At 34.0% G+C, this 15,398-nt stretch overlaps 1 pseudogene; it reads right to left on the bottom strand.

Annotated features, from left to right (window-relative positions):
- Positions 1 to 621: 621 nt before the first annotated feature.
- LOC144364001 (G protein-coupled receptor family C group 6 member A-like) lies at positions 622 to 13,346 on the bottom strand (annotated as a pseudogene).
- Positions 13,347 to 15,398: the final 2,052 nt, after the last annotated feature.

Here is a 15,398-nt window from a genome sequence, read left to right as displayed (position 1 = left end):
AATTGCAATCATACCACAGTGGCCTCGGTTCATACGAAAAGGGTGTTGAAGGGTTGAGTGTTTTTATTTAAGTGCTATATTCGAGCTATATTCGAGCTGCACCACATTGCAGAGTAATGTGTGTAATGACTCGAAGCACCTATAACTATCAACAATTTCAGGACTCACCTTGATTTATAGAACTATTCGACCTACTTTTTCAAATAAACATATTTCAAATTGAACATATATGTATTCAATGCTAAGTACCAAGAACGTGTTTCCTTACATGCAAAAAAAAGATGCAGGATGGGTTGTATTCTGTTATAATATAAGATTATTACGAAGATACCTCAAAGTATGCACGAAGACATCACAGCGACAGTATCGACCGACGCGCAGCGGAGGTCGATGCGACAGTGTACTGTCTGAGTGCATACTTTGAGGTATCTTCGTAATAACCTTATTATTATACATCTTTTCCTACCACTGACACCACTGATCATGGGAATACATTATTAATATGCTGAGTGTACTCCCCATACCCACACTTAACAAAGCAAAATACGCAGATGAAATGACATGTAAAAATGGTAACTCGTAATAAACATCCAATTCAGTAGCATTGTATACCTTTCTACGTTAAGAAATGTAGGAATGCGCTAGAAAGACCAAGTTATTTATTATATACATAATATTGCGGCATTTTAAAATAGATTTATTGTATTCAAGCGCCCTCGAAGTTACTTTCATAGAATGTTGGCGTATGGCCGCCTTTGTGTTCAATTTCCTCTTGCACAAAATAGTGTTACATTTCGGGAGGAAAATACCAACCAACATAGTTACAGTAGAGACAATGTTTACTAGACACCGGAATCGAGGATGGATAGTAAAATGATCTGAAATAAATATGAATGAAATAAAAAACAATGGTAAGAGTTATAGTTTCAGCTTCCTTAAAATTATCAGGTAACCTTGGTGATTGGAACGCCAATATGAGAGCAACTCCAGACACCAATCAAGTATACTTTAGTGGCTGGCAAAGAAAATATAATATTTTCAATGAGTGTACATCACCGTTTTTGGAATTTCGTCGTTCATTTCAACACCAGGGGGCGATAGTACCAGAAACGCAACATAAATTGCAACGAGGAACGACAGAAGCGGTAGATGTAACTGAAGTCCTGCGAAACGTCTCTCCTGCTGTAGATCCGCTGGTAGTTTCAATCCAAAAATAGTTAAATTCAAAGAGTTTCTATTAGATTATTGAAATACAGCTAACGTGAACTAATACTTGTATAGTCTGCAATTGTATTGCAGCCCATTTGGGCGGCCAACGAATTCAACCCGCGTTGCGAATGTCATTACGATGATGACTTTTGAAAGTGTATCCAAAATGGCGGAGCAGTCATCAACAATTCCACTCTTTTCCTGTAATGATATGTATTCCTGTATGTTTCCATCCACGTGTGATTCCGTTGACCAGAATATATGTGGGAATGTAATACCAATCGGCAGATCTTTAAAATGTGAATATATAAAACACAAACGAGTTGATGCATATTAAGCAAGTAGTTTTATGCCAATAATACATTAGCATGACAGAGTGTAACAGCAACATAACTAACTATAAATATGCAAACGCACAATATTTTATTTCACGTTTTGCGATCGAAAAATGGAATTGTTTATAAGAAAAACTTTCTTTATTCTGAGTGTTATACAAAAAAACTACAATTTAACGGTTGCGCTGACAATGCCGAATAAATATATAAGACGTAACATTCATCGATATAAAGCACTTTGAAATTTAGAAACATACTACTAGTTAACGTAATTTACGACTATAAGAAGACAAAGAAATGCATATTACGAAAAAATACAAAGAATAATGACTGCGATTGTTTTTTCTTAAGATAAAAAGACATTTATTACAGTATAAATATGCCAGTGTAAATAACTAATTGTACTATCAATGTATTCACATAATGTGGTTTTCAAACATGTTTTGCATCAGCTAAAAATATTGAATATGGATATGTTCTGATAAAAAACGTCGGTATTATTGATATTGCACGTGCTATCTATTTTTAAAATCACGTCGATATCAAACACAGTTGCTTCTATATGTACAAAAACGTTTCAAACACATTAAATGAGAAAAAAATCGTGCAATCACGTATTATCCCTTACTTCACGTATCGGGAAAGAAAGGTTATGGAGTACATAAACTTGAACTTACTGTGAACTAACTGTTCGGCTTCGATGAAAATCACTCATCGCAAGAATAGGTCAATGAATTATTTACCAATTTCATTAGTTGTTTCACCATTTGTACATGGCATGTATTCAACATTTGGATTGACCGTCCACTATAGCTTGACGTAAACAAGGTCAGCAAAGTACTGTAAACTCTGTGTAATACGATATTAAGCTGATTGTTTTATCAAAATCCCTTCACGGTTTACTAGGTGAAGGATAGTTGTAACAATGCTATTCTGAAACCCGATAAAATGATTGAACATTGCTCGAGTCAGAAATGTGGAAAGTAAAAGCGCACACATAACAAAACGTCTCATTCTGCTAAAGAACGAACATTGTGAACAGATTATATTTATTAAAATATGACATATATGTGTGCCCAAGCGGTATTATCAAATAGTGTTAGACGCTTTTGTGATAAAAAAATATACGTGCTAAGGTAAAGTTTAATTTACACGTGACATATAAACCCATATGGGTGCTACATATTCACGATATTGGTGACATTTTATATTCAATCTGTGGCTTAAATACCTGAAATTATTGCGCAAACCTAATTAATGAATATATGTAGAATATAGAAACTCGTAGTTAGTAATTACATTATTTAGCAACCGTCGGCGTGTTCTTTTTTCTGTCTATACGTATACAACTGATTTTCCAAACCATCTGATTAGTTGAACAAGCACCAACTACCACTTTCTATAAATTTCGTTTATAGTATTGTTTGTGTGGAACGAGATATTGTACGCTATAATACACAACGCCCTGTACGTGTGTTTGTTATATTGAGCATTTCACAAATGTTATTTATAACAATAATTGACGAGAGAATGAATTGCGCAGAAGTTTGTTGAAATGTATATTTTTAAACATACCGGTCGGCTTAACTCATTACAAACGATAATCGTGTTTTCCAATCGAAGAGTTGATCCACATTCATGCGATTACACATCGATCGACAGGTACCACTTATTAATTTAGCTGACAAAACACCAAATGTTACACACCCAACCAATTCGCCGTTCTGGCCAAAGTTGAAGTGGTGTCCGTCAGTTCCATGGAAAGTAACATTGCTTACATGGAGTAACAGTTGCCAGGGCTGTAACTTGCGAATATCAGAACAACGTCCTCGTGCAAATAGTCCTGCGCCATCGACACACTTAATATTATTATTCCATGTCGTGACGATGGAATACACGCACACATTATTGGACACATGGAAATCGGCATTTCCATACACAGGGTATTTATAATGTTTCCATCGTGTGAACAGACTACCGTGCTGTACTATATTTTGTCGACATTCTCAAAAAAAATCTGAACCATATATTAACCCTGTGATTCCAATTAGCAGTGATAGGCAGATTCCATATTTGAGCTCGAAATGGCTTGTTTTATTCGGAGGACTAAGTTTTAATAAATGTTGCGCAAAATTCGGAAACCTCCCTCCCATTAACAACTCCTATAGTTCCATTCATTAGGCGATTCACGTAAAAATTCTATGCTATTGCCCCATGACTCGCACGATAAAGCTATAAGAAACACTACTCTCTCAAGAAGATGACAGCATATGAACCTGTAACATGAAATTGTAATTATTCCAGCACTGCTATATAAGTGAATAAATCGGAAAGTAAACACGATGGTGTTTTACATTTAGATTGTGGATGTCATGATATCAATTGCAAGATTTATAATTCGTTAAATAAAATAACACACAATGCACTAGTTATGGCAAAATACAATGTCAATAAAGAAATGACTGCTAATTTCTATAACACATGGTATATACAATGATGATGATTGATATAGCGTGCCAATTCTTTCATATATAATAATGTAATCTTGACAGAAACGTCTTCTTTTTTTCTCCATTTTCAAGATATTTTATGCAGCATTACACTTCTGATATACAAGTACAGTAACCCACATTTCATCTCAATTTTGATACAAAAATTATGTTTTTTTGAGTTGGAATAACATGTGTAAAGTTCTTAATTGCTAAGTTAAAAGTTCAATTGATGATGCAGTGTAAACTTGTGGTCAGCACATTTATCTAAATATAATATTCTGTCAATAATATACAAACAAATTCTACAGTTTCGTATAATTGTCAACGAGCATGTAAATGTCATTTCGCAAAAAAAAACGTTTTTATAAAAGATATGACAGTTACTATCATATGTCACATACCCGATGCTGCGATACGAAATGTTACCGACCTTTACCCTACACAGTGGTAAATTATAGTTGTTCCTTCACGATATCACTCAATCATTTATATATCGTTATATTTTGATCGATTTTTACGATATTCCAGAGACTTGTATCACTCAACCATACTGATAATACGATAATGTGTGCAATAGTTACAAAAGCACCAACAAGATACACGACATGCACTACTTAAAGTAAATAGAGACCGCTCATGGGTGACTCGTATGAAACAAATGTCCAAGCCTATATTGAAAAAAAATCCTGATAGACTCATAACATTGATTTCCTGTTTAGGCAATGCCCTTGAACACTTTAGAAATAAACATCGACAACATGAGTTATTTAAATTTATTCAATATGACCACTTATTACCACCAAATTATTGTATATGTTAATTGTTGTGTGTGGCACACTATCATTGAGGCGAGAGTCAGGAGAAAGGAACATGCTCCGCTAAATTGATGTTTGGGCATTTATCACGCAGCATTCAAAATGATAACTCACACTATCATCTGAAACTCGAAATATTCAAACTGTATTTGCAATTACTTCCCCAATGATTATGCTGTATATTCAGCAAACTAATTTTAAGACGCTACACGATGACGTTTCACTGGTTTAATGTACGATACTATGACGATGTATATTATAATCATGTATCACATGTACTTTGTTCGATTGTACTTTGTTTTCATTGTGGATGTCAATACAATCTATAGAAATGGAAAGTGAATTGCTAAAGGCATAAGGAGATTTGTATCGAAGCAAAATTCAGACAAAAGTTTCCACACAGGAAATGAAAGTACGTCATTTCCGGCCACTATATCGCAAATAATTGAAAATCATTCAAACAAAAAACAATTGTCCGTAGGCATTCCATCGACGTAAAAAGGGTATGTCACTTTGTAGCGTGCATTTGATCTGTTTTAAGTATTTCAACTTGATGTCCAGTAATTATATTGATTTTTTGCAGCATACTATTTTCATGGTTCAGAACTTGATTGTTTTTGTTTTAATTTCAATTGACAACAAATGTATGTACCCCTCCCCCATAATGCCATTTGCGCCCTCAATGTATTTAAAACGCCGGTTGATTATTACTACAATAGAGTGTCTGCCTGAGACTATTTCAAATATTCTTTACAGACAGTCGCAGAGATGTTTAATTGAGGCGAAGGTTATGAATGCCACTTCTAATAATATCAATATTACATTGGTTAATGTGGTGTGAATAAGCACAAAGCAAACGACAATGTACAATTTACACATTATTGGCTTCATTAAACAGGATATATAGATTTTATGCGTATATTGCGACAGCCAGTTTGAAGCGAGACAGACACAATTATTGCCATACTATTTCCAACTCAAATTTCGACCTCAAAGAGGTCTCAGAGGCAAATTACGTCTATGTCCTATGGGAAACTATTACAATAACTTAAAGCTTATTTCACGTTGAAAAAAACTGTTTAAACTAGTTGTGAATATAACGCACTTTTATGAATTCTACTAGAATAGACTACGAGCGGTCTCGCACTCAATGAATAAATCAATGCAATCGGAAAGGGATTCCTGATGGATTGCATATATTTAACAACTAGTCGAGCGTTGGAATTCTCATTTCAGTGAGAATTGACAGATATGTGAATGTTTTTTTTAGTTACGTTTAATCGAAGTATAGATGTAACGCATACTGTTGTATTGTTGTCAACGCTCCCTACAGAAGGCAAATGATGCGATAGTAAAGAGGAACTCAATTACCCCCAAATTGGAGTTTCTTTAGAGTAATCGAATTGATTTATTAATTTGAAAGAAAGGGTTGAGATGACATTATTGATCTATCCAGTAATTCTAAAAGCTCAGTCGATGTTTTAAGCGAATCCTTTGAAATTGTAAAAACATTTATGTCTAACACACTCGAATCATACATGATGCATTATGGAAGCATGGATTTCACCAAACTTAATGGTTTTTGAGAACTCGTGACATTCATGGCACATAAATTGCTAGCACAGGGTGATTTGCGTACTTTCAATGAGATGCATCAATGTACTAATAACAACTCAAACGTACTAGTCCATGACTGTTTCCACTGAGCTTCGACTTCAATAACTTATGCATGTTAGTCAAGGTAGTTAATAAAGAATCACAAATAATGCGTGTTTTCTAGTAACAATGCGCCTTCTTAACAGTATAATAGAATGAAAATAATTTCCACCAAATAAAAACACAAACAATCATTTCTCCTTTTGTGTGTTTTTTATATTGAATATGTGCTACTTTTGGCGGAATTCAGCAGTGCGTAGCCAAGTATGTATGATAAATGTACAAAAAGAAAACAGATAATCTACATACATGCGTGTAACCTCCATTTTTATGCAATATTTTCTTTTTTTTTCTTTTCATATACAAAAATTTGCATTCGGCAAAATAATGACAATCTCAATAATTCTGTTATTAACAACTTTTATGGTCCAGAGTTGTGTTTTTTACATTGTATCGGGCTTCCATCTCCACTGCATTTCTAGTATTAACATGCTTTCAATGGGAAAACGTTCATTAGTTCACAGCCCATATATGCATAAAATATAAGACTTTAGTAAAATAATAGTTTACAATTATGAAGTCCATTTAGCTTAATAAATCGTTAAAATAGTTATAATTAGTTTTTAATTTGTTCTGAAGATTCAGTTCAAAAAGAAATTCCATGAGATACGATCATTCATTTATAAACCTCTGTATATCTACACATTTGCTGATGTAAAGAATATGTTTTAAACAATAATGTATATACATCGATAAAACAAGATTGCATAGTTATAAAGTATATTAAACGTATTATGACATTTATGTCTAATAAGGTATTACACTTTTCAACTCGACAAATTTAAGCATCTGACGACGATAGCAATTTGACCACCATGTGCCAAATGTTGGGATTGAAATTGGGATGAATAATTCACTTCTAATGAGGTTGTTGATATAATAATTACTAAAATTAGAACAATTCATTATATGACCACATACGTAAATTGCAAAAGGCCCTGACATGGTTTACGCTGTGGATCTGCAATTCTGTCGTGACTACTGCTCTTGAATATTTAAATTGAATAACACTGGATTTGGAAACACACTCTGTCCAATTACACTGTTCATTGAAAAAATATAATTGGGCCATGTGCAAATTCGCATTGAATTTTATCCACGTCATGTCTCGCGCACAGTATTTCCTGATTTCTCTCTTTAAACAACTCTTTCATTCCCTTAAGCTGCTTAACAGTCACATGAGCATACATTTTTTCCTGTACAAAAACAATGCCATAAGTGTGATTAACAAATGTTTATTAGTCAGTTTAGACATAGTAATTTGCCATGGGCAACTATTCAAGTAGCGACACGAATTTAACGCAATGAATACCCGGTCCATTTACTTAATATGTGAGTGAAATCGAAGCGACAATTAAATAAATATAACAAATACCTTTGAATAAGCATTTTCACAACCGAATTCAATCAATTTAGTGTTGCAGACAACAATGCACTTAAAACATATTGAACAACGATGCAAGATGCCAAATAAAACAGGCATTGTTTTCTTTTTAATTAAAGATAATAGCCTAATTTATGGAGCAGACGATGTTGAATACATGCTGATTAATGATTGTGCATTCTAAATTTGAAAGCGTGTTTGATAATCAGTAAATGCTGTTTTACGTGTATGTTTTCTACTAAACCTTCGACATTAAGAGAAATTGACTCCCCTTTCTTTCAGCCAAACTTCGCTATTTTTTCTGCGCGAATTTAACTTGTAACAAACATTTTCAACAGAAATACATATACAATAAGTATGGTCTTTAACTGCATATGTTTTTATCAATACCGTTTCTAGGTGTGTTGAGTGATTGAGGTAATGCATTTCAATTTATGATAACTATCATGTGCAATTTGTTTCTATACAGAACTCTATTAAAATTCGTTACAAACACTGATTTATATAAAAGTATGTTTATTATTTCAAGATAGATGGTGTGGTTATCTTCGATTCGCCCGCCATATGACTTATTTTCAAATAGTGATATTCTTCTTAATATTAAACCTGTCACACGTGTTTTAGTTCTAGTGCACTTTAATATAATAGAAACAACAGAGTAATTGGTATAGTGTCTGTGCTAATTGGATCGATTTTCGGCTTTTGTTAATTCCATTTATCCATACGTGATCCCTACTATGTATTGAGGGATAGCATTTAGGCTATATAAACGTACGTCAATTCGAATATAGTTTAATCCAAACGTGAATAATTTTAACGAGATCTTAACTGCTGGGCAAGACGACGCCTGTGGAATTGAATGTATTGCTGAGTTCACAGCACTTATCTCACTGTATCGGCGATATAATAACGAGCAACCCCGATGCCGTCATCCACAATGTTATTGTTTGTCATTGTTCATGTCATGTAGATTTAATTAATATGAAAATTGTCCCGGACGAAATACGCATATTAGTAACTAACAGTATGTGAGTGAACTCAGTTTTGAATCAGGACATAATAATACACACACTATGGTATTTAAATGTTACTGTGTTTTACTGCTGCGGGTAAGCCATTAATAAAACGATTATTAGAAGAGGTCTGGGGATCCAACCACGGTTCTTTGTAAACAATCACAATAAGAACAAGTGAATGAAACAACTTGTTGGCGATCGGCAAATTAGTCGCTATATAAACTTAGCTCATTACAATTAACCTCATATTTCCTTAGTTATGGAATAGAAGCTTTGTATCGACAATGTAGAAAATACATTACGCTATTCCTCTTTAACGATATGAATAACTCTTGATTTTTCGCAATCATTTGGAATTGTTGCTTGTTGAAATGATGGAATATAAATAATGCTTATCATAATTGGGATTATGATGGATGCTTCCTCTTTGAGTTAGCAAACTTGAATGTCATCTGAAATACAATTGACAGTTGATTTCGCAGCTCAGATGATAGATTGATATTCGGAAAGGGTCATAAGAAACCTTAGAGTAAGGTGCCAGATTAATTTATTAAAAAGCGCTGCAGTCATATTAACCTGGCCACCTTGTACTATACGTCAATTTCCCCATAAAGTATTTCATCTTAAATAACATAGAACGAGGCAAGAGCACTATTTATGTGTACTAGAATTGCATCTTAGAGAGCGACGGACAGATACTCACTGACGTATTAGATCGTGTCAAGGGCTAAGGAGGTATGCGTAATGCTCAGAAATTATATGTAGCATTACACTTTAGCTGTAGTTCCGTTTGTTAGACTCATAATTACCAGTGTGCACCTTTTATGATTAACGGTTCGATATTTTGTTATTTGCAAAAAAACACGACTAGGTGCTTTGCGTGATTTTTTTTTTCGTTCTTGGCTTTGTATTGAATTTTCGTAATCCACCATTCAAATTTTACAGTATTGGTTTGTTTTATTGCCCTTGTTACATTTAGGGAAATTTTATTCTGAATACGAATTTTAATCAAATATTTGCTAATTTATTTCCTCATATCCTTTCTGTGGTGTATATATTGACAGAGTGTTATTACCCTCGATGTCTCTAGGAAATTCATGTTACACACGTGTACATTTACAATGAATTAATAAGTTTTCCTTACTTTTTTTTAAATGTCTAATGTTAGTCTCGGATCTTTTAAACAAAAAATGTTCATTATCATGTGTCCGGTTCTCACAATATATACTGTAGCTATAAAAATATGAACGTTCTGTGAAAACTAAAATATATTTGTCCGTCATGCGATACACATATACATACATATATATATACACACATATATACACACATACACACACATATACAACCCATCTATTGGAGAACTCACACTAACAAATTATATCTAATCTGAAAAGCTGTGTATACAAATCTTGCAATAATTTGGATGATTTCATGGTTATCCTGAGAAAAAATATATGTAAGTTTACCGATAGGCGAAAGGAACTCGAATTGTGGTTCAATGCAGTTAATTCGATCAAAAAGCGGTTTTCGAATATGGTATTATGCTGGACAAACTACCAGAAAATGAGTTTCATCTTCAACAGCATCAATACATATTTGGAAGGTTCTATTTTCCACTGGAGTTCCATAATATCTACCGGTCTCAATGTGTAGCTTATGATTAGAGCACCGGAGTTTAGTTAAAGCTTGTCTGTACAGGGGAACACAAACGATATCCAAATAATTCTCATAAAAAATATTTTATTTAACTTGGCGAAACGTTCGTAACTTATTTCTACTTCGAACATCGTCAAATAAAGCATCTTTCCAACTTTTGAAATAACAATCTCTCTCTTTCTTTCCAATTAACAACGTTGTTTCATCGGTAATTTGGGAGATAAACCTATTCTCCCAAACAGTATGCATATTGTGTTTAATTAATAATTTCTTAATAGCTAAAGCAAAACATGGCTTTCCTATCTGTGCCATTTTTTCAGACTCTCTATAGGCTTTGTAAACGAGTCGATTAGATGACATTTTCAGAATACGTTTCCAAAATTTAATACGGATTAGATTTCTGCCAATACTAAGTGGATATCGTCCGAGTTCACACATAACTGCACTGTTGGTTGTATTTTGCCCCACACCTAATATATATTTATACCACTTTAACTGAACATCTTCAATTGGTTTACAATACCGATTTCCTATAACTGCCGCTCCATAGTTTAAAATTGGTTTTATTTGTTGAAGTAATTTTGTTGAAATCTCGTTACCAATTCATTTACTGACCGTGTACGCTGCCTTTGAAGCTTTTCCGGCCAAAATTGCACATGCCAACTTAAATGAACCATTTTCGGCAAAGACAACGCCTAGATATGTATAATTTACAACAACATCAATTTGATTTCAAAATAATTTAAAATCCACGTTATCGTCATCACAGTCAACAATATCCTTATTGAAAATAATAATTTCAGTTTTAGTGGTGTTTACAAACATTTTCCACGTATAACAATAAAATTGGAATCTGGCAAGTAACAACTGTAAACCCGAAGCACTGTCAGATACAATAACGGTGTCGTCGGCATACATAAGACATGTTAGAGGATAATCGTCCAATTCAACCCCATTAAATGGTGCTTTATTCAAAGCCATTTCTTAATCGTTTAGAAAAAATGCAAATAAAATTGGGCTTAATATGCGCCCTTGTTGTACCCCAATCTCAGATGTAAATGTTTTTGTGTAACCATGCGGTAATTTTACACAATATTTAACCACACTGTACATACTCCACAAAAGATTGACTATTTTACAACTAAAGCCTACTCTAACAAGCTTTAAAAATAAATTAGCTCGGTCAACATAGTCAAATGCTTTTTTATAGTCTACAAAACAAACGTATAATCTCTTTCTAGCGGCTCTATATTTCTCAATTAGCGTTGACAGGATAAAAATATCATCTTCAGTGCTGTGATTTGCCCGGACGCCTGCCTGATTATCACTGAGAATATTATTTGTATCAAGCCATTTCACTATTCTTTCGTTAATAATAATTGTAAAAAACTTACCGAAACAACTCAATAGGGAAATGCCGCGATAATTAGCGGGGTTGTGTATGTTACCTTTCTTTAAAATTGGACAAATCAGTGCCTTTGACCAAGTCTCTGGGAAATGCCCACTAGTCAAAATCAAATTAAAGACCAAAGGATAACACTTGATAAGACCTTGATTGCTATTTTTGAATAACTCATTTCTAAAGCCATCAAACCCGGGTTGTTTTTTCATTTTTAATTTATTTATTGCAGCTGTCACTTCCTCCGTACTAATCTCCATATCAAGTTGTACAGTATCAATATAATCTTGTCGTGTATTATCATGAGTGGGAATTTCAGAGCCCACTGTCTCGGACACTGGCGCTTTACTCAAACGCTCAAAATAATAAAACCAATCTGTGTTCGAAATAGTTGGTTTGTCCCAGTTTCTGACTGGGTAAGCCTATGAAATTTACCCAAAAATGAATAATCTTTTGAAAAACAACAAATCAATAATTTGTTTTTTTCCGGTATTCCCGCTTCTTCCGTTTCAGCATTTTCTTATAAACACGTTTTGTATTCGCCAAAGTACAGTATACCGTTCGATTTGTCGGATCCCTATGTATTTATTTATAAAGTTCGTTGACTTTGTTTCTCATTTCCTTGTACTCAATGTCAAACCAAGGTTTCTTTATATTTATTTTCCCCCACGCCTTTTTCTAAAACGTTTTTTTTCTATCATTGCTGTTTTCGAAACTTTGTGTAAGATATTCTCAATATCACACAGTGCCAATTTAACCCCATTTTTGTCAATATTATAATATTTTTTTAATTCATTAATATCAGCCGTTATTGCTGGTGTATTATATGTTTCGATAAAATCTGCCCGACTTTCACCCCTCAAGTCATACATTATCGCCGTATGGCTTTCAGCATCGAACACGTTTCTATCCTGATACTTATTTCCAATTTCCTGTTCAGAAAATTCACAAAATACCACCGTTAATATTAAAGGTGAATGGTCAGAATGCCGTGTGATATCACCGACCCTAAAGTCTTTCAAAAAAATCAGCTGTTAACATCGAATCAGAAACCATCACGTAATCAACTGTACTGACACCTAATGCTATGCCATTACGTATTTGGAAACATGTGTATTTCCCCGGTATGTCTGTACCAAATCTTTCATTCAAAATTCTCATTCTAGTACTAATACACATATTTACCAATAATTCACCATATTTATTACTAATTACTTTGACGCAATTCAATTGGGTCATCAGTGACGTAATCGTCCGGCAATGGTAAATGATTTGTTCCATCTAATTTAACATAATCACACATTCCAGTCCTGGCATTCATGTCCCCACAAATGATTACGTCACCTTGATCATTATATTTACATAGTTGTTGTTCAATTGAGCCAAATGGTGTAATATTGGCATTCCTAAGTACGTTACCTGTTGAGTTTTCAGATACGATGTAGGTGAAGCAAATAAACAAATCTCTAGTTCTCCTGCTTTTTTGTGCCGAAATTCTAAACCAAATTAAATCATCGTTACTTTCCACTAATTCCATTAGATTTGCAAACTCTAATCGAATCAAAATGAGAAAACCTCCCGCTTCCCTCCTAGCCCTTTTGTGTTTCCTACTCCAATGAAAAGTGTAGATCACGTACCCATTTATATCGACCTGCTTTTCTCTAGGTAGCTAAGTTTCACTTAAACATAAACAATCATATGCAGCTATACAACTTAAAAACTCGTCATCCTGAGTTTTATCACCCAGCCCATGTACATTCCAATACCCGATTCGTAATTCAAAATCGTTATGTACGTACGTATGAGTCCCCCTTACGTTCTAGTCATCGTTCTCATCAGTTTCTTTATTCCTTACATTTTGTACTTTGTTATAAATATTACCATCGATATACAATTTTTCGGCGACGAGAAATGCTCTTTTAATATCACGACGGGCTTGTTTAAGCAATGGCATCAATTCACGTCGTTTTTGTAAAACTCCCTGGCTGTAGTCTTCTCTTACCGAATACGCAGTATCCTTCAGATTTCCCGCTGATTTTCTAACTTTCTCGCGATCTTTATATCTAACAAATCGTGCAATTATTCCTCTCGGTCTATCTCTACTGCGTTGGCCATGTAGCCGATGAACCCGTTGAAATTCAATTGCCATGGCGTCTGGCTCAGGTATTTTTAGCTCGTCACGTATAAATTTCCTTAGTACCATTTCTGTATCCTCACCTGGTTGCTCACCTATTCCATAAAATCGTAAGTTTTCACGTCTAATATAGTTATCAAGTTCGTCATTACGATAATTGACCTTTCTTAACTCATGTGTTGTTTCGTCGAGTTTCTTTTGTAACAACTGGATATCGTTCTGACTAAATTCCAATGAAGCCACCACGTCATCAATAATAAGTAATATGCATAATTAATAATATGGGTTTGGCATCCGGTGTGAACAATTTAGTCAATCAATCGATTTTGATTATAACTTTGGCAAAGGACAAGGTATAACCCGACACTACAATGAAAATAAATGTAAAAAAACTAAATGAATTTTATTATTTAAAAAAATGTATTTTTACTCCATTGTCGCATGACTTGTAATAACGCCATAGACGTGGGTTCGAATTGGCCAATATCGTAAATGAGAAATTAAGATCGATTAAGTTTGCGACCTAGTTCACAAATATGTGCATGTTTGATCTATTAATGAAAAGCAAATACAAACAAAATTGTAATACATAAAATAGACAAAATCAACCTTACACATGCATGTAATATTCAATTGTATATCAATGTCCATTATATAGCTAGTACAATAAGGAATTAAAAAGTATTGCACTCATATTGCAAAGGTATTTGCACTTTAATTAGGAAATGACAGGGAACACGACTCATTTGCCTATCAGGTCATTGTACAAGAAACCTATTATGTTTCATTTGAAATAGTGCTCCGACATTACGTTCACTCCTGAGAGCTAAAATAAATTGCAAACAAAATGCTTGATAATGAGCTTTATTATCCGATAAGAAAAACACATGTCCTTAAACCGGGGAGGGCAATTGTACGTTACTTTTAAAGTAACCAATATCCAATGTCAGTCTGTTAATTACTGTACAACATTATCCACGTAACGCAGCTCATTAAAACTAGATTACAAACCGACAAGGTCAATGTTTGGAATTAACATTGTAACCTCAAACATACGGAGTGCATTGGAATGCAATTATTTTGTCTTCTGTCAACACTAAACACTGGAAGGATATTAGTCGAGATAAATTGCGACTAAATAATACAGGAATTAGAAACCAGTTGATGATTGCAAAAATACCTCTCAAACACACCACCAGGCAATCTAAGACAGGCATGTATATGGAGTGTTGTGTGCTC

This window comes from Saccoglossus kowalevskii, chromosome 21 (genome assembly GCF_978046115.1).
Source record: "Saccoglossus kowalevskii chromosome 21, keSacKowa6.1, whole genome shotgun sequence".
Classification (NCBI taxonomy): Eukaryota; Metazoa; Hemichordata; class Enteropneusta; family Harrimaniidae; genus Saccoglossus; species Saccoglossus kowalevskii.
Note: the sequence above shows the minus strand (reverse complement) of the source record. Positions and strands in the feature narration are given on the sequence as shown.